This window comes from Coenobita brevimanus, chromosome 66 (genome assembly GCF_032717465.1).
Source record: "Coenobita brevimanus isolate Jiangsu-jjx chromosome 66, ASM3271746v2, whole genome shotgun sequence".
Taxonomy (NCBI): domain Eukaryota; kingdom Metazoa; phylum Arthropoda; class Malacostraca; order Decapoda; family Coenobitidae; genus Coenobita; species Coenobita brevimanus.
Window position 1 is genome coordinate 40182907 of NC_137019.1, and position 21127 is coordinate 40204033.

At 39.8% G+C, this 21127-nt stretch overlaps 1 pseudogene; it reads left to right on the forward strand.

The window, feature by feature from the left end:
- The first annotated feature begins 16651 nt into the window (after positions 1-16651).
- On the forward strand, positions 16652-18426 carry LOC145405360 (protein FAM200C-like; annotated as a pseudogene).
- The last annotated feature ends 2701 nt before the right edge of the window (positions 18427-21127 follow it).

Genomic DNA, 21127 nt, shown 5'->3' on the forward strand with positions numbered 1-21127 from the left:
TAATATGTATGTACAGGCCCTGGACATAATGTGTCCTGTGGGGCCAATGGGCAAGACGTCAGGTCTGCACCCACTTCACCACTACCCTGTCTCTCAACTGACTCAGAGATTACAGGTGTGGTTACGAACAGCACAGGAAGGACATGTCCCTGATTAGTGGTGTTACTTTGACACACACTGCAGGAACGGACAACACTATCTATGTCTCGTCCCATCCCTGGCCAGAAAAAGTCAGCTCGGATACGGCCCTGGGTCTTCCTTTTGCCCAGGTGACCTCCTGAGGCTGAACAATGACCCCATTGTAACACTGCTAGGCGGTACTTGGCGGGAACGACAAACTGCAGTCGAACCTCGCCCTCAGGTGTTCGTGACTCACGGTAGAGCCGTCCTTGTTTACGAAGGAACTTAGCTCGACCTCCCCGTGAATACTTAATCACTCGACCCTTTTGTTTGTTCCGCACGGCAGCAAGTGTCGAGTCAGAATGTTGTTCTTGTACAACAAGTTGACTACACATCAGATCTTGCGGCGATTCAATGATCACTGGGGTGACACAGTCTGGAGCCTCAGTCATGGCTCGTGTTACCGCAGCAGCCGAAGTCTGAGTAGCGTCATCGGAGCAACTATCCTTGACTCCATTAATATTTCCAATGATGAGTTCAAATAAGGGTTCTGGCATGACAACTGCAAGTGTCGTACCAGTATAAAATGGAGATGCCACCTGGATATGTGCCTCAGGGAACAATCTCACTGATCCATCAATAAGATTTGCATGGATCTGTCGACCTGTATACTGCTCAGGCCGAACTAAATTCTGCTTAACAGAGCAACCTGAGGAACCATTGTCTCTCAGGACCTTCACAGGAATGCCTCCCACAAACCCTGGCTGAACAAGGAAGGTACTGTCACCTGTGGGAGGGCCTGTGGAGGAAGCAGCTAGCCACTCATGAGGCTGCTGAATTGATGTGGCAAACATTGTGCCTTGAGAATTATAAGGAGATGGAACATTGGCCATCTGTGGAGGGGGGTTCACTGTCACTGTGGGACTAGTGAACTGTGGGGAAGTACCCACACTGGTAGGGACGTGACCACCGTGCTGCTGCTGAGGAATGAAGGCTGCGTTCGCTTCCTGCCTCTTTTGAGCTGGTGGTGAAAAAGTTTGACCCGACGGTCGGTTGCGTGGCTGATACTGCTGCTGGTTAGGGTACTTGTTGTACCTCTTCCACTCAGATTTCTGAGTGTTTTGCCCCTGGTCCTTCCACTGCGGTTTGCTTGGACCTTGACCATTACTCTGAGAACGGCCTTGGTGCTGGGATTCAGTCTGAGACGGCTTCCCAGACTTGGCAGTATCTTTTCTGCTCCAGGTGTTTTGCTTACGAGCTTGATACCCGTATGCAGTAAAGAATGCATCAGCCTTCTCTGATCCATCACTGATCCATCAATAAGATTTGCATGGATCTGTCGACCTGTATACTGCTCAGGCCGAACTAAATTCTGCTTAACAGAGCAACCTGAGGAACCATTGTCTCTCAGGACCTTCACAGGAATGCCTCCCACAAACCCTGGCTGAACAAGGAAGGTATCTTTCAACTGGCAGATCTTAAGCTGTGCTATCTCAGCAGGCCACGACCTCTCTAGCTGTGTACGCAGCATATGGTCAATTATCCCCTCACGCGTGGAAGGAGTTTCATCTTTCTCCATCCACTCATTTAAGTAAGCTGTGAGACGATCAAGGAACTGAACAGCTGTCTCCTTGTCTTGGAGACGAGCTCGCATGAACTGAACTTTGGCGTCGTCTACTGTGAGACCATACGCCTTAATGAGTGCAGCTTTCATCATCTCATATGTGAGATTGTCTCCACGAATTCTGTGGAGAATATCGAGGGCAGGGCCCTCAAATAAACTAAGAAATTGGATCCGCTTAGCTGCCTCATCCAGTTGATACATGTCTGCCATGTCCTCAAAACGAGCTATGTACGGCTCGATTCGCTCGCTTTCCTTGTATGAAGGAAGCTTGATGCGTGGGGTCGCCAGGACATGTGCAGGAAGAACGCTCGTGGAGCTTGGACCAACTGCACCAGACGTGTCTGAAGCCAAGGAATCTCGCTGGAGCTTCAGCACTTCAAATTCATGTTTTTCTCGTGCCTCTCGTTCGGCACGTTCATATTCACGTTGTTCTCGCTCGCGTTCATGTCGTTCACGCTCGTGTTCCAAGTCGAGTTCGCGCTGTTTTTGCTCGTGTTCACGCTCCTTCTCACGCTGCTCTTGTTCATATGCACGCTCTCTTTCACGTTCCTCACGCTGTTCCCACTCGTATTCACGCTGTTCCCGCTCGTATTCGCGCTGAATCTTACGCTCTTCACGGGCATCATTCTCGCGCTGCTGCTCCTGATTATGCCGTGAGAGTATATACTCTTTAATTTCGGTTGGGTCCGAAAGACCCATTTCTTTGGCTTCCTGTAAAAATACAGTAGTAGCCATGGCGCTAATTTATTAAGCAAAACGAAATTGAGTACTGACTGCTTCGCAAACGAATGGTAATAAACACATGTAAAGAGTACAGACACAAGCTAGTGGTGACCAGTCTTATCCAGTTAACTGGCAAAGAATAAATCAAAAATGTAAATGACTGGGAAGACTCAATAATAAACACAATGGGTACGGCGACTTCCCAGGAGCGAATAAAATCGTCTGGCGTTACCAAAAATAAACTAGAGTTAAGTATTCTATTGATTAATAAAGCAAAATTCACTTGCTAAATTAAGGGTAAACACCAGTAAGCTTGTGCCTATAAACTTTAATGATAATATCTAAATATGAATGAGTGAGCACTATCTCGTGAATAGCTTTAGAGCTAGGAGTTAATATCCTGGAATGAAGTCGCCAATTGTCACGGGGTTTTTATCATATCACGGTATTTTTAAAAATATAAATGCTTAAATATTATTTGATATTAATATTCAATAATATTAAAGAGCAGGGACAATGATTGTCTTGCTAAATCGTGCAACGATTCTCTAAGAACGAGAATTTAAAAACTTTCTCAACAGTACACAGCAGAGACTAATTACTCACAATTGCTGAATTACTGTACTGTTAGCCTCTGGAGAAAGTTACTTCACCCCTGACAATAAATAACTAATACTAATAATAATATCAGGCTCTTGCTGATGCTTTAACTCCTATGGCACAACGGATTTTAAGTTAATACAACAAGACTGGTCTAAGTACCAGTTATGAAGGCAAACGTTTATGCAAGCTAGAAGCTATATGGAAAATAAGCTTAATTTGGAGAAATGAAAGAAGATTTTACTTTACATTTAGCTCAAGAAAAAGAACTGTTAAATTTATTGATTACAAAAAATAAATTTAACATTACAATTCAAATCAAATTAATGAGACGCACTCACTCACACAAAAGCTAATACTTACGCCTAGGAAAAACACCTTAACTAAACTCTTAAAACTAGAATTATACAAAAAGTAAATACCAGTCGATGAATGCTATGTATCACCCGGGGGGTGGGAGGACTGGATTAACTGTCTCAGTGGAGCTTGGGTGCTAGCGACCTCTCACGCTTCTGGAGCACAGGACCTTCCTCCGTCACAACAAACACTAGACTGCCTTCAAAATACATTGTATGGGCAGGACGCACAAGCCACCGGAAGAAGGCGTGGCTAACGGTTTAGGCAAGCAGAGGCGAACGATAAAGAAACAATTGTATCGCTCAGTAGAGCACTTAGTGACGTCCATTAAATCGGTCACTTTTGAAAGTGACGAATGTTTTGAAAAGTATACTCCGAAATGGAGTGAGAAACGGTTAGCTGAGCGATACACAGTGAGTTTTCCACTAATAGTTCGTGGCTTCTCACAAAAGGGAAATGTCGCGAATTGATTCGTGGCAGGTGAGAAACATCGAAAATTCATAGAGAAATCGCTCACTTGAGGTTTAAAATACTCGATACAGGTAGGAGTACCTCCTTACCTTACAGGGTTTTCTATCAGACTGGCTGCAAAGAAAACGAGTTCTATGGGAGGATAACTATTCCACACCACTCATAAACGGTATTTATTTATTTGGTACGAATTTATATGTAGTACAAGAGTATATTGGTTTTCAAACAGTAATATAAGCATTATAAACATTGTTTCACTCACTAACTCATCACCATTCCTGACCTTCTTTTGCCACATTACCTGATCATCATTTCTGACTGTTTCTTCCTATAATGTTATGTAAATTTTATCCTCCACATTGTCTTCGATTGGGGAATCACTCGGGCCCTGAATGTCTTTATTGGCCAGGTCACTGGTAACAGGTGAATTGCCGAGACAATGGGGGGGGGAGGTTATGCAGTGTAAAGCATTGTACCTACTTGGCATCTTGTAGAAGAATAGAGGAAGGTGTCCCGTGTATACGTACGAAAAATCAAGTGCGAAAATTGAAAATTGTGCAAATTAGGGACCTTGCAATTGCACGACGTACCAGTACGTTGCCGGGACTGGCTAATGCAAAATGTTGCAACGTACCCATATGTCGACGGGATGGGGCGGGTTAAAAAAGAATATTTCTTTGTAGCACACATTTGTTTCAAAGCATAGAACTTTTGCAAGACATAGAGATGCTTTTTAGCCTTGATAGCATGCTGTGAAGCCTATGCCCAGAGTCGGACAAAAAAAAAAAAAAAAAAAATGAGCGAACGCCACTAAAAGAGACTTGGCGATATGGTCGACCAGAAATTCTACTTTTATACTCCGCTGACGCTTTTGTATGCAGGGTACAGCACAGTTAAACTCTGATAATTCCAGAAAGAGCCACCTTACTTGCCGGAAATGTAGCCAGCCATTTCGGAAAACCGATCGTACCATATAAAAGGACATACTCATTAACTGTCTACATACACCTGCCATATTGTTAACTGTTTATATAAACTTGCCATATTAATCATCAAGCACTACATAACAATTATAAATATCCCGATGCAACCATGAAAGGTCACAAAGGAGGAATCCTTTGAATCCTTCGTGCGTCTGGCAAAGCAGAAAACCAGCGTGCAAAAACACTCCAGAACCAAGACGTACCCGCGTATGCCAATCCATTACCTAACTCTACTGAAAGCATGCTCAAGAAGAAATACACTGTTCTACACCAATTAAGCTAATTTTACATCTTAATGACCAAGCTCCCAAAAGAAAAACGAGAAATACACTATTATTTCCTTGCCACTGATCATGAACTCTCTCTCAACACATACATATCTATCTATCCTATATATATATATATATATATATATATATATATATATATATATATATATTACGCAAACAAGAAGGAACCAAAGGCTACAGGCACGCACTATCTATCTATATATATATATATATATATATATATATATATATATATATATAAAATGCAAAGAAGGAACCAAAGGCTACAGGCACGCAAATTTGTTCCCCCCGTGACAAAAAATGGTGAGCCAAATTCGACATACGAAGTCATTCAGCAAAAAATTCATCAATATAACTACCAATCTAGCATGTAGTACTGGTAATAAAATTCTGGCTGTCAGCACTGTCAATATTATTTGCTTAACTGTTTCGATCCCAGCAATGACCTCCAAACGATTTTAATGTGGGAAATCTCACGTGACGAAATGGTATTCTAATTCATAACAAAAGGTCTCAGTAAGCTACATAAAATCGTCTGGTAGTAACAAACATGCAACTAAAAATGGCGTCACCAGAATGAATAACTTAATTGTCCAAAACACTCACCTGAGGACGGGTGATAGCTGGGTCCTTTAACGCCTGGTGAGGTATTTTCCTCATATGTCCTCCACATATCATTAATATTGTACACCATTCTTACTTGTGTTTCTCTAGACCATCGCAACGTCAACACAGCATTCTGAGCATAAATGGGTGAAATTTTGTGCGAAGAAAGCGGTATTATACGAATAACCACAAAAGTACACACACCAAAGACCACCGTTTCATCTTGACTGACGCCGAGAAGGGTGGGGGGGAGGGAGAACAGCAGGACGTCATGGGTAATCACACGAGCATTTAAATAATATGATATTCTCTTTTTCCGATGCTATGCAAAATTTCGTTGTATCACGAACTGCATAAATGTCACATACGAGTACACGGCATAAACAGTATATATCCCTAGAAATGAATAACATATGAGAAAGATGTGCGCACAGGAGGGGGATGGGATGCGGGTAACAAAACTGTTTTAAAATATATATTATCTTCGACCATGAAGGTTAAACTGAATTTTTTGTAATCAGTAACAACAATCAATATGCATGGCCACTGTATTTGCCATAATCTTGAAATTATTGGCTGAATTCGCAACAATATAATACATGTTTTGCCTAAGAGTAGGGGAGGCGGGAAGAATGTGGAAATTCAAATGTTTAAAAACTTCACATTATTCGTGACTATTATGGCTATGTGAACGGATACGATATCACGAAATGCAGGAATATTATCCGCAGAACCTACATGTGACCTAAAAATGAATTGTGAAATAGCTGAGAGACAAATAGGAAAAAAAAAAAAAAAAAAAAAAAAAAGGATATGACTAGGACACGAGTTGCTACGTGTCCACCAATCACAGCCCTTCTCGCCCTAGCCCTGTTACCTCCCACCTTACCTGCCAGACGTACGATGATTCAACGCTGCATGATCGTAACGATTATGAATGGCTGGCGAAATGGGAAACAAACAAAAAAGTATAAATGTATATTCATTGTCGATCATTCTGGACATGGGAAGGGATAAAAATAATTTTACAACTACTGTTCAGGAGGCGGATGCACTAACACGTCCCCGTAAGGTCCCCGTAAGGCCGCCGCCGCTACGGTCCCCGTACGATAGTCGGTGTTTTGCTATGTACTAACATTTCTCCCACCATCGTACGGTGACCGTAAGGCTAAGGGCGGGTAAAAACTCGCTGTGTTTGAGGGAATTTTTCCCCGCTCAGCTGATGGTCGCTTTGGCCAATCACAACGCAGGATGCTTCTCTGCCTAGACGCTTCAGCCAATCATCGTGTTTGGTGACACTGACTCTCAGCTGAGAAGAACTCAAAAACAAAACAGAGGACAGGCTTGGATGAAATATATGAAGTGTTGTCAGTTTGGGAAGTGCAGTGAGCAGAAAGCATTACTCACAATATTACCAGCATAGCTACTGCTGCATGTTGTGCAGCAGTACTGCACATTACTATTATACAATAATGTACGAGTACATTAAAGTGCCTTCAGTATACTGTACAGACTGAATCGCTCTTATATTTAACATTTCAGCCGTACAACACTTATTACATTAATGTGCGTTCTGCAAAACTAAACTGACACTGTTGTACACTGTACAGTACTGTACCTGACATTTTATGTCGAACAAAAGCACCCTGGGATAAAAGCTCCAGCAAAGAAAATAAATGTGTAGTTTTTTATTTTATTTTTTGCTTAACAGTAACCTGACCTAAGAACCTAAAGTAACCTGACCAAAGGTAACTGAACACCCTAAGCTAAGCCAACGAGCCTAACCTAACCAAACCTTAACCAAACAATTTCACCTTACCTAACAACCTAACAATACCTAACAAAATAACCTAACCTAACAGAACTTAGCTGAAGAAACATAAGAGCCACATAGAACAAGCTAACCAAAGCCAGCAAAAAAATAATTAATAATAATAATAATAATCAACCTAACAAGCTAAATTTATCCAACCCTAACCTTGCTCTGAGATTCACATATATACTGTTCTCAGTCATTCCTCACTTTTGCCAGAAAATACTGAATAATTCCTTTCCAAATCCCAAGAGGGATTCCATCCCTCCTTTGAAGTTTTGAATAAATATATACTCGGGTTAATCTTAAATTTTTATGGCATGGAATTTAGTGGTTTTAGTGAAAATTTTGGTATAATCTTTTTATATTAAGATTTTGTACTTTTATGTGGCCATAACAATTATGTGAGGATCCAGATTTTGTCCTTACTCTCAGAAGGCACAAATCAAAAGCCAAAAACCATAAAATCAAACCAACATAACAGGCTTTTATGACCGTTTTTTTTTTTTTTTTTTTTTTTTTAATTAATTCCCCCTTGAAATGTCAAAATTCCCCTTGCCCTGTTCACACAACTATCATATGCTAACTCAACATAACCCTAAACTGAAATTAGCCTAGCTTAATAAATTAAGATAAGTTTAACCCACCCCATTCCAGTAATAAACTACCCTAACTTAAATAACCTAAATTTAAAAAAATCAAGTTTAAGCTAAAAGTAACCAAGGCTTAACCCAATTCTTACACCAACCTAATCTCACCTAACCTTAAATTAGCCTAACATTAGTTTAACATCGCTAACCTTATCAATACTCAATCCAAAAATAAACAAATCTTACCTAACAAAAATAAACCTAATCTAACCAAAATTTAACCTAACCTAATTCTTAAATTAACCTAACCCAACCCAGTGTTAACCTAACCTTACATGAGCCCAAATTAAACTAAGCTAACCTTACAATAATCCAGTCCACATATAAACAAACCTAACCTAACAAAAATTAACCTAATCAAAAATAACCTAACCTTGATTTTAAATTAACCTAACCTATCTTGAAACTATATTAGAAAAGGGATTTTTTTTTCTAGGGGCTTGACCTATTAGGCTATTCTCCTAGAGGTTCTTGTCCTGACGGTGTACTCTACTGCACAACAGAACATATTATACTACTCTACAGCACTACACCTTACACTATTTCACACTAACATTGCTGTACACTACTATAGACTACATTACAGCACACTATAATTTTCTACCAACCTAAAGCATACGTTAATACTGTAAAACACTAATTTATAGTACTACACAACACTGATGAGCATATAATACAGTAGAACACTAATGAACACATACTGAAACCACCAATTTACACTAATGTACAATTCATCGCACTGTATATTGTTGTACAGCACCTCTATTAACTACCCAGTTTAGTGAAATAATTAGTTTACACGAGAGAATGCTTAATTCAATTTATTTGCGGGTGTCTGAAAGATACGGGAGACGTTAAGGTTGGTCGGGCCCAACCTTAGCGGTGATCGTAACTCCGGCTCCCGTAAGGTCTCCGAAAGTGTTTAGTGCATGCCAACATCCGACGCCGCTACCTTTTCCCCCGCCCGTAGCGAGTTACGAGACCGTAAATGCGTTAGTGCATCCGGCCCCAGGTATTTTCCTCATTTGTCCTCCACATTTCATTAATATCGTACGCAATTCTTACTTATACTTCTCTAGGCCATCGCAACACGTCAACACAGCACTCTGAGTGTAAATGAGTGAAGTTTTGTGCGAAGGAAGCGGTATTTTACGAAGAATCACATGAAAACAAACACCAATAACCACCGTTCCATCTTGACTGACGCCGAGAAGGGTGGGGGGGAGGGAGAACAGCAGTACGTCATGGGTAAATCACACGAGCGATTAAATATTATGATATTCTCTTTTTCCGATGCTATGCGAAATTTCATTGTGTACGGCAGATGAAAAAATAAGAGCAATAACTCCTGTACTATAAAGCCATACACGTCCTCTCTCTCTCTCTCTCTCTTTGAAAAGATAATGGTATCGCAATGAGGAAGTGATTGAAACAATCGCAGAACCACAAAGAGACAAGAAAAATTAAAATCCCTGGGCTATGAAAACAATTTAAATGACCTCCAGTAGGCTTTAAATGGCTCCCTCGCATCTCCTACCTAAGATAACGCGTCCCGAGATTAAATGACCGCCAACTCTTGGGTTTTAATCTTCAATATGATTTTTTTTTTTTTTTGTCAGTGCTGCTACACGAATTAATTTAGCTTAGAGGTAGCCCTTCACCAAGACATCGTTTTGCGCGGTATTCTTGCAGCCGATAAACTTTGATATAGCTTAAATAAAAATACATAGCTTAAATAAATACAAGAATTAGACATGTACAGCATTCATTCTTTAACTACTGTATTATAATCTTTTTTTTTTAACATCTACCGAAATTGCTTGGAATGAGAAAAACGTAACTGGATTGCCTGGTTAACTCCTCGGACTTCAGAAAAAACACTTCAATCCGATGACCGGTGTTTCTTCTTAAATTCTCGATAATTTCATCTCTGAGGTTTAGTAATGCATAAAAATTAATGAGAGTATTATCGTGTACTTTGCAGAACACATAAATACATGCATACACCAACACATATAAAAGTGAAGTTACACACACACACACACACACACACACACACACACACACTATAAGAACTAACTACAGCGAACCATTCCAAATGTGCCAGTCAGAGGGGAGTGCCATCGACCAGTTCCATCCACCGACAGTTATACAAGCCCTCCGTCACAGCCACTCTGCCTGAATAATGTCTATCTGTCTGTCTATCTCTCATCCGTCGGTCTGTCTATCTATCTACCTATCTACAGTCTTTAACGTTCACTTTTTGCATTCTGTTTGCTCTTTAGTATGCATTATTTGCTGTTTGTCTTTCCGTCTGTCTGATTGCCATTGTCTCTCTCACACACACACACACACACACGTACCAGACATTATCGGAGCCACTCACGTTTAATAATATCTCTTCCTGTTTTCCATCATTATCATCACTCTGACGCTCTATCCCACCAATACAGTAAATTAACGTTCAGTCTTTGCATTTTCTCTCTGTCGGTATGTATGACTGCGTGTGGTTATTCAGGCCTGTACTGTATGTACTGCATCCTCTCTCTCTCTCTCTCTCTCTCGTATTTTACCTCTGATATTAGTAGGAATCATTCACATAAGCTTCACAATGCGCGATGCTCTGGTCTGGATAGATCAAGTGAACAAATACTTGGCTTATTTAAGGGAATATTTCATTCTAGCCTGATCTGATTATAATATTCTAAATTACACAAGTTCCTGGTACTGTTTAGAATGTCCCATTGGGAAGGACCACTTTGTATGAGGTCGACCCCCACTAGGTGACTGGATTTTTTTTTTTTTTTTTAATCACATAATGTCACCAAGGGAAGCAGGCTGGTCATTTACTCTTTAATGCTCAGTCTGGTTCCTCCTGTACACCTCGTGAGATGTCAGGATAGACTTATGGTCTGCTGTGAGATACCAAAAGTTATTTAGTAACGAAATTTGGGAAGTCATAATGAAGTCTTTTAGGACACGACAGAGCAAATATACCATTCTCAATAATTTTTACGTATATACTCGTACTGAAACTCCGAACCCAGATATATATTACATTTTAGTGAAGCATGATACGCTCACACACTGTGTTAAATTACTGACATTTCGAGTTTGATCAAAGAGTATATCCTTTGAGGAGTGTTCCGGCACTTGTGCCATTTTGTTGAGTGCACTGTGGGTGGAAAGGTGCGTAGCTTCACATGTATCAGTGTGTGTGTGTGTGTGTGTGTGTGTGTGTGTGAGACAGACAGACAGACAGAGAATCAAACTGATGTCCTCTGAGAGGATGTTTTGGGCTACTTTTGCCTTCATCGTCGCAGGTCATGCTTCCGGCAGGGGAACTGCTTGTGTAGTAAAACGTTCCAAAGTTCTGCTTCTTTTACCTTAGAAAATAGCACAGCGAGAGTAGCTGTATTTCTGTAACCGCACATTTTCCAAAATATTTTCGAAAGGATATATTCACAAAACGAAAAAAAAAAAAAAAAAATCCGATCAGCTGGGTATGACTAATTTCAAATTGAGCACTAAGATTATCGCTGTCTCGGTATGGTTGATCTATCTGGCTACTGGATGAATCGCTAAGCAGAAGAACTGTACCCACATTTGTAAAGCTTAGGCTGAAATCGATATTATCTCACCAATAAAACCTTCCAGATATGGCAATAAATCTCCCACTTCGTCAAATCACGGCACTGTTATAGCAAGACAAGATTCATTAAACAATTTCCTAACAATATAAGGCGCCAAACGTCCGCAGTATACAACCCAAATGCCAAATCACCATGATTTATTATGCTGTTACTCATATCACCGTGACTGATTATGCATTCATAGTCGAAGGGCAATTCTCTCATGCTTCCGTTGTTAAGCTGAATGACGCTCAGTTTTGTGATACATATTTGGTCGAGGGTAAGATACTAACAAGTAATGTCTTTGACCTACTATGCCAGGTGTATAATAAGGCACAGTTTTCTTGTTTCAGAGTATATAATTCCTGGTGAAAAGTTCTTCCCTGATGCAATACTAACAGGCACAGCGGGCATAAGCAAATGTAAAAATGTGAACAGTGGATTTTTTGTGTTTTTTTTCCATCCAGTACTACAGAATGTATAGACGGAAGAATATATATATTTTCTGTAAGCACTGTTTATCACCGTATCTACCTTGTATGTGTCTTAATACTTACAGTTTTTGTACCACAGTTGCTAAAGGACACTGCTTACCTGCAAAAGCAAAAGGATTAATAGAAGATTACACAAAAATATTATATGATCACATACATTTATAATATATGTAAAATAAAAGTAACAAAAATTATAAAGGTTTGCTAATTCCCATCTCCAGTAATCAAAATCCTAAGAGAGAGAAGCGTTAGTTGGGAGAAATATATATATATATATATATATATATATATATATATATATATATATATATATTTATATATATATATATTTATATATATATATATATATATATATATTTTTTTTTTTTTTTTTGAGAGAGAGAGAGAGAGAGAGAGAGAGAGAGAATCCTTATTCGTAGAACTCCAGAGGGTAATCCTAGTTAAGAAAAGAGTTACAAGACGCATTAGTTAAGAAAAATCCTAGTTGAGAGAGTTTGAGAGAAATTCTAACAAAGAAATCTTACATGACAGAAATCTTACAGGAAAATCCACTAACTCCCTCAGGACGCAAAAAATATTAACTACTTGGTTGGGTGGCTTGTTGTCGTCAAGAAGCTGGAGATGAAGATTAATATTTTTTATTTACTTTTTTATTTATTTTGAGGAGGAGAGAGTATTCATTAAATCAAACCTCTCCAGTTCTCAATATCTCCTCCTAAGTTGAGTAAAATTGTCTGTAGGAATCACGATTAAAATATATGCCGTATGTCTGAAGGGATTAAGACGTCCATCTATCTATTGCCAGACGCCATAATCCCGTAAGGAGTCGCCATTTGACTTTGAGTTATTTGTTTTACGGGGAGGGGCACTAACCCTCCACCAACCCACTTGTTGACACGTAGGCAGCACGTATGGTTTGGTTATATGGCTACCACCCAACGTTGTAAATGGTTTCCTGGCTTACAGGAAACCATTTGGCTTGTCACTGAATGTAAAGCCACCTGTAAAGGAAAGAAAAGCAATAAGAAGTGACAGGAAAGATGGGAGAAATAGGAAGAGAGGAGGACAGGCACAGAAAATGAATGATAAAGGCTAAGGAAGAAGTAGTTAAGACATAATAATTAATAAAAGACCATTCACAACACTCACAGACTTCCTCTTCCGCTATACACTTTATATAATTACTCACACCAACACTGAAGCCCTTCCTCCTATTTTTCTCTCTTCTCTCTCATCACGGGCTGAAGCACTGAATCGAATTTATTTACCGCACCATTTACATAACTCAATGAAATTTCTATCCCGAATTATTGGTTTCCGCTGAAGAAATGCATTTTTACGACAGCGGACGCACTTTTCGGCGCCATCCAACCCCAGCCAAAGCACACAGGACACCGTATTTAACCCCTGAGAGGCTGGGTGGGTAAAGGTCCGTTCGCTAAGCCTACTGACCGAGTTCGATCCCACCCGAGGCCGGATATACCACCAGCATTCGGTTTTTGCTACTTCCGGCCAAGGTTATTAAGGTAAGAAAGATGTCTCGAACAGAAAGGGTTAATTAAGGCTGCATCCTATTCCTTGCGTTCCAAAAGTCTGTCCTTACGAGAACAGAATAGTCAGATGACAGAAGTACAGTACATAAAAATTACGTCCCGGGGCTGCAGAAAGAGGATAAAGTTGTGTGTCTTTTCAAGTGTCCTCACAAGTGTCGACACTCCATCCATGGCAAACAGACTCTCATGCTCACACACTAAACTTCCACATGCACTCTCTCACCCTACACTCCAAAAGCCCTCTATACCCGTGCGTGGATCATTGGGTGGGGGCAGTTAATTTCTCTAGTTAAAAAAAGAAAAAAAGTGATGTTCTTCAACCTGGCGAATGAGTTTCCCTTCACGACCTGTATGCCACTAGTTCATTGTGTATACCAGAGCTGCCCGTCGATGCCAATGGAGTGTATACTCTCCACTGAAATACCCATAGATACACACATACATAATTACACATACACACACCCTTCAAAGACACTGAAGCCTGTTTCATATTCCTATTCCAGCCAAATGATTTATTCATCTTGGGAGATACATATTACGACTTATAATGTTTTTTTTACAACACTACAATTAATTTCAGTTTAGGGCAGCATTAACTAACGAAGGAGTTAATGAAGGCTATACCTAATACTTATAAACTGACAAGACTAAACTGAATGAAATCATTTAGAGGAGAAAGGAAAATCAAAAGCGTGATCGTACTGAAAAGGTGAAGTGGTGGCTAGAGGTGACAACTTTTCCCTTAAATTAGGACAGCCCCATACGATTTCATTCAACTGAAGAGAACCCATCGCCTCTACTGGGTTAACTGTGATCTTATGTTTACGAAAACAGTGAACCTTATCATACCTGTTATCTCAACTTACGAAGTTAACCCCAAAATGAGTAGTGCGAAATTTGCAACCTCGCAGCAATCAACTTCTGTTACTCTATATTAAGCACAAGAGTAAAGGGATTTTCAACACAGCCTTCACTGACTCCTTTACTATAAGAGTCATTCCTAGGTTACGTAAAATCGTGTAGAGTGGCAAGAACGAAATAAAGGGAAGCTAAAGAAAAAAAAAGAAAAAAGGGAAAGGTTAGTTGTTATTGTGTGCTTATACTCGCAGAGCAAATAATACCTACAACGGCCGTTACCAAATTTCGCCCTTAAAAAATGTGTAGGTCCCTAAAGCTGTTAAATGGAACTAAGTATACTTAACAGAACAGTATTCTTATAATTCAAGTCGTTAACTACTACAGGCCAAGGACGTCTATATTACATTCTTGCTACCTTCAGACGATTTTAATCAACTTTAGAGAGTGCTGTAGCAGTGAAGGGGTTCACTCATTTGCGCCCAGTGTCCTCAATATAGGACGGAACTTGTAATTTAAAAGTTTATAAAAGGGGGAACCCATGGGTGGGGATCTATCAGCTTCGCAAATATGGGCCGATAGGCGGAAAATGGTACGCTTAGTAACTTTCTCAAACAATCTCTCACACAGGAACACTGGGCACTAATGGGTTATGGAATGTTATATATTATCACTCAGGTTCGAAAAGTTTCTCACTGAAGCTCCATAAATTGCCAAGAGTCAGAAGGAATACAGAAAACTACGTCATCCCATTGTAGTGAAAGTGTATAGAGGAAAAAAAAAAAGTTTATAATAATGTCTGTAAGCGAGTTTCCAAACTCCCGCATGAAATGTACAAGCAGTTGAGCAGAGCAGGACGAAATTTGCATAAAACATGCAGGTTAACCCCCTCACGCGACCATTGAAAAAAAAAAAAAAAGTTCTCCCAGTTCCTTCATTTTTCCTCTATTTCCCCAAACATAGAATGAGAAATTATGGTGCGTTCTGAAATAAGATGAAATGTAAGATGAAAAATACTAATTTCCGACAACAGAAAAATGCAGATGCTATATGCTATGCGTCTAGACCAGTGGTTCTTAACCTGGGGTACCTGTACCCCCAAGGGGTACGAAACCTTAAACCTGGGGGTACGAGACATGATAGCCAGTGCAATGGTACTGTACCATGAGAAAGCAAAACATATGTTTTCCTAATTTTCCTGTTACTATATTTGTCTCAGTTACTTTTTAAAAGTTGGTGCTGGAAACAATTTTCTTACGTTTTCTATGGTTTCATATACGTTTTCTTGATATCTCGTACGGTTCGTGTTAGCGTTGGTCCTGGCTCTGATCCTTGGCTTCAGTTCAGTCACTTGTGTTCTGGGTTCTCACTGAGATTGAGAGGAGCCAACGAGTATAGCTCACGTAAGTTTGAAACGCGTTGCACGTGCACTATGCTGTGTGTAGTTGAGTCGATGGATTTTGTTTGTGCTCGAGTGGTTGATAATATTGAGGTGAATTACTGGTGCGTGTGGCATTTGTGATTTGTGAAATGTTATTTTTTTGTGTTATCATTTTATTTGTCACAATATAATGTTTTTTAGTGTGGTATAACTGTAATATTGTCAAAAATAGATGTATTGATAAAAAATATATATTATTGAAGGTACTGTTATGTGCATGAGGAGGAATATGGTGGGCTGTGTATTGTGGTGGTGGTGAATATTCCTCCTCATGCACATAACAGTACCTTCAATATTATATATCTTTTATCAATACATCTATTCTTGACAATATTACAGTTATACCACACTAAAAAACATTATATGTTTTATGTTATAACGGTTATTACATCCAGGCCTGCATCTTTCCAGGTATCGGTGTGATGAAGATCTAGTAACTATGTCTAAGAAACGTAAGTGGAAAGACGACTACATTCGTTATGGTTTTACCTGTACGACTGAGGCAGATGGAACTCAACGACCACAGTGCATACTCTGCAGCACAGTATTTGCAGATGCAAATCTCAAACCATCAAGACTCAATGAGCACTTCAACAATCGGCATGGAGGCACAGATGCTGGACATGACTTAAACAGCTTGAAGATCAAGCGGGAACGATTTGATCGAAGTGGTACCTCATCAAAGCTAGGTTTTGTGCCAGTTGAGAAACCTTTGTTGTAAGCATCTTATGAAGTTGCCCTTTTGTGTGCAAAAGAAGAAAAAAGCTCACACTATTGCAGAGGAGCTTGTCAAACCTTGTGCATTAGAAATGGCAAAAAGAGTGATAGGGACAGAAGCTGAAAAGAAGCTTAAACAGATACCTCTGTCAAATGACATTATCCATTCAAGGATTAATGATATGAGTCGAGATATCTTGTAGCAGGTGATAACAGACCTGAAAGCTAGTCCTGTCAAAGTGAGTATTCATCTGGATGAGTCGACTGACGTTAGTTTTTGCAGTCAGTTGATGGCATTTGTTCGGTATGTGAAGGAGAAAGAAGTGGTAGAAGAATTCTTATTTTGCAAACCTCTGAAAACTACTGCAAAAGCAATTGATGTGTTCAATCTTGTGAAAGAGTTCTTCTTGGAACATGGAATGACTCTCAACATGTGTGGTTCAATTTGCACTGATGGAGCCCCTGTCATGCTTGGAAATAAATCAGGCTTTGCTACCCTGGTGAAAAAAGAGGTTCCCCATGTAACTCACTCACTGTGTGTTGCATCGTCATGCACTTGCTACAAAGACACTGCCAGAAAAATTGAAGACTGTTTTATCACTTGTTGTGCGTGCTGTAAATTTCATCAGAGGACGGGCAGTGAATCACCGTCTTTTTGCATCTTTTTGTGAAGAAATTGGAGCTGAGCACAGTGTTCTTCTTTACCACACAGAAGTGAGATGGCTTTCCCGTGGCAGGGTACTTACACGTGTCTTTGAACTTCATGAAGAAATTATGCAGTGTCTTAGAAATCAAGGCAGTGAAATTGCTGACCATTTTGAAAAGAGGGAGTTCATTTTGTCTCTGACATATTTGGCAGATATATTCACGCACATCAATGAACTGAATGTCTCTATGCAAGGAACAGCGATGAATATGATAACTGCCAGAGAAAAGTTATCTGCCCTCACCAAGAAGCTTCCACTGTGGATAAAGCGCATTGAAAGTGGAAACTTTGCAAACTTCCCTTCTCTTGATGAGGCTGCTATTGCTGAAGAGCTGCCCATCGTGAATGAGGTAAAAGAACATTTGCAAGAACTGATTCAGTCCTTCCAAGGGTATTTTCACATTGAAGAAGGTTCTGTGGCACAAAGATGGATACGGGATCCATTTCTTTTCAACCTTGATTCCATGGATGATAATGATATGATGAAAGATGATCTTGTGGAGTTGCAGACCAATGACAGAATCCGAATGGCGTTTGAAAAAATGCAACTGGATATGTTTTGGTGTGCACAACTCCAAACATTCCCACAGTTAGCAGGGAGAGCTCTGGAGGTCCTCGTGCCATTTGCAACTACATACTTATGCGAGGTAGGTTTTTCAACGCTCCTACACATCAAGACAAAAGCCAGAAACCGAATGGATGCAAGTGATGATATGCGTCTGGCACTTTCAAAGAAAGAACCTCGTTTGAACATCATCATTAATGAGAAACAACAACAAAAGAGCCACTGAAAATGTGTTGTTGTGCACTATGTAGTATAACTCATAATTACTGTTATAATGTGCATTCATTGCATCCTACTAATTAACACTTCATATGAAATAAAAAAGTACCTTTGTTCAGTAATTGAAAAATCTAATAATTTCTCAGCAAGGTTTGTATCACTAATCCTTTTCATATGTTTGTATTGTATTTATATTGGATGGGGGTACGAGAAAATCATCTGAGATATCAAGGGGTACGGGCACTGAAAAAGGTTAAGAACCACTGGTCTAGACTATATTACTGAAACTTTATAAGACTCTTATTACACTGTTGAAACTGAAAGAAATGCAAGCTGGGGAATATTACGAATGTCCCATGCCAAAAAAAAAAAAAAAAAAACGCTGAAAGTTTTTTCAGAGGTTAGGACATGCTGAAACTTTTTTTTTTTTTTTTTTTTTACGTTAAGTATTATGTGAAATTGACCTCTTCTGAAACTGAAGGGACTGTGAGAGGGGACACTAAGTATTACAGCGTTTCAATTGGTCAGACAATGGTGCTGTAAATGAAATAACTTTTTAGACGGAAAACTTTACGAACTGCGGTGTTGTGAAAGACCACATTAACGGGTCTGTTACTAAAACCTACCGAACAGTAAGACAGGAACTTTATTAAGCACATTGTTTACAGTACTGAAACATTACGAACATGGACACTATACGAATAACAAATATTACAAAAAATCCTATCATAATTTGAAACCAAACGAGCTGTAAAATAGGTAATTTTAGGGCTCAAATTTACTTATATTGCTGAAACCGAAATGAACACCAAACAAAATGAAATGGAGAACACTTGATGTATTGCAAAAGGTTAGAACGCTGGTACATAATGAAAATAAACGACTTTTGCAGAACGTATTACCAAATCCCCACTGATGTAAATGATTTGACAGATATATAAAGAAACTGAAGACTCTTACGATATTTAACTACGAACGATTAGACTATTAAAAGTGAATGAACTAAAGGGAGCCAAACTTTATAAAACGGCAACTTCCAAAAAATTAAATAATAACACTAAAACTAAAGAGATGAGATGTAAATATTTAAGTGAAAAAAAAAAAAAATACGAGTACACTCACACACAAACACAATATCGGACTCTGAGCACAGATTATACAGTTCGTTGTCTGAGGTACCTGAGGTCCAGCAGTACTGCTAAGTCACTCGCTTCCATATGTCAGAATTGTCAAGATTTTGGCGCCCATTTCCCACCGTCCATATGAAATACACGTTAGGGCTGGTGCGATAACTGAGATTTTTTTTTTTTTTTTTTTTTTTTTTTTTTTTTTTTGTCATATCGGTGGGGATTGTGGAAGATCAGTAACGTGTGTTTTAACAAAATTCATATATCAAATCGTTCCCTCCTGCAGGCCTAGACTGAACTGGCCTCCTTTCGGGCAGCAGATCACTCTTAAATGTTTATATCTATAGAGAAAAGTGTGTGTGTGTGTGTGTGTGTGTGTGCGCTATCATTTTTCCCTACTTAGGAAAACAAACTTTTCACAATGGCTGACCTCCTTGATTAGATTATAAGCAGGATGGGGCCAATCAATGAAGATCCCTATGTACACCCGTTACGGTGGAGAGGGGCCATAGTCACCCTCCATCACAGTGCAAATTTCCTATAAACATAAGTACAGTTACTGGAGAAGCTAGTTTAGGTGGGTGGGTGGTGTGGGTGGGTGGGTGGTGTAGATTGGTGGGCGGTGTAGGTGGGAGGTGGGTATAGGTGGGAGGGTTTTTAAACAGAAAAAAATGGCAAAGTGGTTGACCTCCACCCCGACCAAAATTTATTTTTTTTTACCTATATCCCGTCCATTTCTTTAAACATATTTTAAGTACCAGCAACGTTTCAGTCAATTCCATGCAAGACTGTTCAGGTGCAATTGCTAAAGGAATCGCTAAATAAGAGTTGTTACGTATCTAATCCCTAAATGACGTTCCCACCTCACTCCCTACGGTATCCATTTATTTCTTTACACTTTTAATGCCTCAGTACTATATATTCCTACATCTCTCTCTCTCTCTCTCAGTTACCAGCACGCCATGTATTGAGTCGCCAGAGTATATACGTGCAGACCCCAACATAAATAAGAGTTGTGACGCAGTCGAGGCTCGTATCGGAAAATGATATATGAAAAATTCTCTCCGGGTCAAAGGGATGGTTTGGGAGTGGTATTGCGATGAGAGAGAGAGAGAGAGAGAGAGAGAGTCAAACAGTAGGACAACAATGGATAGATTGTCCCTCCCCCCTCCACCACACACATACATCTTCCTCCTCTCGATTTCTCTCTGCAGTTTGTCTTTGTTTTCTCGCTCGCTCCCTCCCTCCCTCCCTATCCTTTCCCTCTTCCTTGGAGAGAGAAAGAGAGAGAGAGAGAGAGAGAGAGAGAGAGAAGAGGCAGGAAGCGCAGGAACAAGGAAACAAGCAAAGACGAGGTGTAGGGAAATCGACAGAAGGGCTACGTGTGTGTGTGTGTGTGTGTGTGTAGTGGGGGACAGGGGCGATCACCCATCTTCCATTACTGTTTTTGTCTTGGTTGAAAAAAAATGTTAATTCTCTCTCTCTCTCTGCTTGACTGACCTCAAGTTTTAATGTCACTACCCCGACTCTGGTTGGCACACATGTAAGGCCATTTCCGTTATCAATTAATGTTGTGGTGGT